This window comes from Urocitellus parryii, chromosome X, assembly GCF_045843805.1.
Source record: "Urocitellus parryii isolate mUroPar1 chromosome X, mUroPar1.hap1, whole genome shotgun sequence".
In the NCBI taxonomy this organism is placed as follows: domain Eukaryota; kingdom Metazoa; phylum Chordata; class Mammalia; order Rodentia; family Sciuridae; genus Urocitellus; species Urocitellus parryii.
Window position 1 is genome coordinate 49,820,720 of NC_135547.1, and position 3,924 is coordinate 49,824,643.

The following is a 3,924-nucleotide window of genomic DNA, read 5'->3' on the forward strand; positions in this document are numbered from 1 at the left end:
AAATCGCATACTATGTTTGGAGGACATATGACAAAATATTTGGGGCCCGACAGAGTAAGAAATATAGGCCAAAAACCTAGGCTACGTATGCTATTATAACTTTTATCTATTCTCCAAATAGAAAGAAAACAAATTTTATATACAACTCAATGATCTTCAAAAGCATTTTGATTGTTAAAATGTAAAAGGACTAATATTGAATTCCTGACAACTGTGAAAAATCAGCTTACTATGTATATTTGTCTTGAAGCATGAAATAAAGGAGCACGTTTAGAATGGGAAGAAAATGAAGTGTATCATATGCCCAATAATGATAGAGGTTTCTCCCACAGCACTTGAATATTACAATTTGCTTTGTAGCCCTTTTAAAGGTTTTCAGTAACTGCTTTAACTGTCCTTGAGAGACAAACTAATCCTCTAATTACATCAGATTTTTTTTAGCCTCATACTGACTGTGCCTTTTAATGTTTCATCTTAATTTGTTAAATTAATTGATTAAGGTTAAACCAGATTTAATTAAAAGGGGGGATTAAAATTAGTATTGCTGAAAACTTGCTGACTTACTCATCCAGTTTATTTAAGCACATTCACTCATATTCTTAGACTTGAATATTAGCTAAACGAAATTTTATGAACTTTAGAAAATAATATCCACTAAGTCTAAGGGTATTTCACATACTAAAAGTAGTGTTTAGATCAATGGTACCCTTGTGTCTAGTAAATGAGCCTGACTGTTTAAATATTGGCTCATAACCTATATCATGTGTAGCTAGATCATGAAACTAATTTCCTCAGTAAAGACTTCTCAAAATAGATTGAACTAATTTCCCACCAGGTTTAATATCTACAATGATTAAAAAAGTCCTTAAGAGTATATAGCACCATTCAAATGAAAAGCTGTAAGTTCTTCCTAGGTATCATTTCATTTACTTTCACCAATTTCCAAGGAAAAATGTGATTGGTACTGAACTGAGGGTGGGAATCTAAAATTGACTTGTTTTGCTTCTGCTTCTCTACCTCTAAGCTTATTAGAGGACAAGGTCATATGAAATTGAGGAGCAAGCTCTTCTTATTAAGTAATTCATGCTTTCATTGAACAAAGTCATATATAATACCAGACAGGGTGCTTTGCACAGTAGTAGATACCAAACAAACTTACACATAAATAAGATTATATAACTATTACTACATTACAAATTATGCTAAGATAATGCTAAGAAATGAACTCAGAAGTAGAGACATCAAAGTGTAGCTGAAGACTTGCATTTAAACTTGGACTCTGTCATTTATTTATTACCTTCATAAACTTTAGCACATTTTTAAAATTTTATGTTTCGTTTTTTTAGTTTTAACTTAAGTAAAAGAGGGACAATTGTCTCCCTAAGTAATTTACTAATATTTAACATAGAGCCTGTGGTATAGTTTGGATTTTGAGGTTTCCCCAAAAATCTTCTTTTTTTAATACAGGAACTTTCAAAGGTAAGAAGAGGAGTTTATGAGAGTTCGAAACTGATCAGTGGATTAATCCATTCAATGGAATTTGAATTTCCAAACTGGGTGTGGTACATGGTTGCAGGAAATAAGTCACTGAGGGCATGCCTTTGGGGTTAATATTCTGTCCCTGGAAACTTGCTTGTTCTCTACTTCTCACCTTCTATGAGCTGAGCAGTTTTTCGGTTGTTGTTGTTGTTGTATTGTTTTGTTTTGTTTTGTTTTCCTGTCACACTTTTCTATTTTGATATGTTGCCTCAATTTGGGACCCAGGACAATGGAGTTGGCGTACTGTGAAGTGAATCACTGAAACCAGAGTTGGGGATGTGGTTCACGCTGTAGAGCTCTCGCCTGGCATGCGCTGGGCACTGGGTTCGATCCTCAGCACCACATACAAATAAAATAAAGATGTTGTGTCCACCAAAAACTAAAAAATAAATATTAAAACTCTCTCTCTCTTTCTCTCTCTCTCTCTCTCTTTAAAAAAATCACTGAAACCATGAACCTAAAATAAAATTTTCCTCCTGTATGTTGTTGTTCTCAGATATCTGTTTACAGTGATAAATAGCTCACTGTTACAGAAATTGGTACCTGTAACTAGGGTCACTGGTATCACTAACCTGAACATGTAGATCAAAAGCCTTTGAAACATGTTTGCAGGAGTTCTTAAAAGTTTGAAGATGCAGGCTATAATGCATTACAATATTGTAATTCTAATTAGAATTGTTGTTCAATGGGTGATTCTAATGGAGGCTAAGAAGACCAATGTTTAAGTCATATTTTTTTGATGCTATGAAAAAAAGACCTGGTAAGAATAGTTTTACAAGAAGAAATGTTTATTTGAGGCTCAGGGTTTCAGAGGTCTGAATCCATAGATGGCCCAGGATGAGGCAGAACATTAGGGCCAAAGGGTATGGTAGAAGAAAGCAGCTCAAGACATGACAATCAGGAAGAAGAGAAAGACTCCCTATACCACAAACAAAATATATATTCCAAAGGCCCAATTCCAAAGAATAACATCCCCCAAATACACCTTATCTGCCTAAAGTTACCTCATAGTTAATCCTTATCAATAACCTAATGGTTAAGGCTCTCATAACCCAATCATTTCACCTCTAAACTTTCATGAATTGTCTCACACAGGATCTTTTTGAGAACATCTCCTCTCTAATCCATAACAATGAGAATGCCCACAGGAATGCAGATAGTAGAGTGTCCTCTCAGATTTCAGAGTGGAATGAGGACTCTATTGTGAATTAGACTATAGGCCATTTATGCTATATCCTAAGAAATAAATTTTCAACATTTTGCTCATGTCCTGAGATTTTGTGTGAGACTAAGTTTTAGAGTGATGGGCTAATTAAACCAGTGGAGGAAATTTCAAGGCAGCACAGCTTTCAGACAGGGACTTATGTATCACTGGTAGATTTTAGCCAGGTTTACCCTTATAATGGAAAGCAGAAAGCAGAGAAGAAAAATTTCAACAACATGTGGTTTGACCAAATAAGTACATGTAAAACTGGGTCCAAGGAAAATGTGGTTGCTCTACAGATTACTTTCACTAAGAGAACCTAAGTACATTGCAGAGACAATGGGAAAGATCCCTTAATGACAACTCAGGAATCAGCAAGACAATATCCATATCAGGGTCAAGGGTACAAAAGTAAAAACTAATCTACTAGACCATGGGGGAACCCTGCTAGCACAGGGTTGGCTAGAGAGTTATTTCACCAAGATCAGTCACCCAGGCACACATAGTCTGATGCAGCAGTGATCCAAGGGGTCTTGGCTCAAGCTGGTGGCAACCTTGGAGTCTCCCACATGGTGCTGGATCTTCAGGAATGCAGGATGTTTGTATTAGGGTGTCATGGAGTCTTTCATGAAGATTTTAAAGGGAATCCTGGGAGGCCAAGCAGAGTGTAGCAGGGTTGGAATCCCTGAGGACAGCCAATTATAGGGAAATGTGTGAAGCTGTGAGAAGGATGCCAAAGTAGTGAAAACCATTGAGATTAAGTGCAAGTAATGTGGAAGGTCTGCTGAGGAAAGACACTGACTGCAAAGAGAACCAGCATAAAAGAAAAGCCATGTGGGTGGCAACCAGCTAGGCTAGATGTGTGGGACTGCCCAGGTAACTTGAAGAATGCATCTTGCTGCTATGTCCCTCAAATACTGGATGTGACTTTGCAGGACTTGTTTGCTCAGCTGAGTTTCAGCCAAATATTGTCAAATATGTCAAGTATTATCAAGTCCATCTGTTCATAACAACATTTGAAATCATTTCATTTGAAAAGTACCATGGACCACCTGTGAGTTAGGCACTACCTAATTATTTTGAAATCCCAAGTCCTAATAATTTAAGATATGCAATTAATTGTAAGGGTTCTGAGTGTGGGAATGTATAGGACAGTCGGTTTTCTCTGGTTGTGGAGCGCA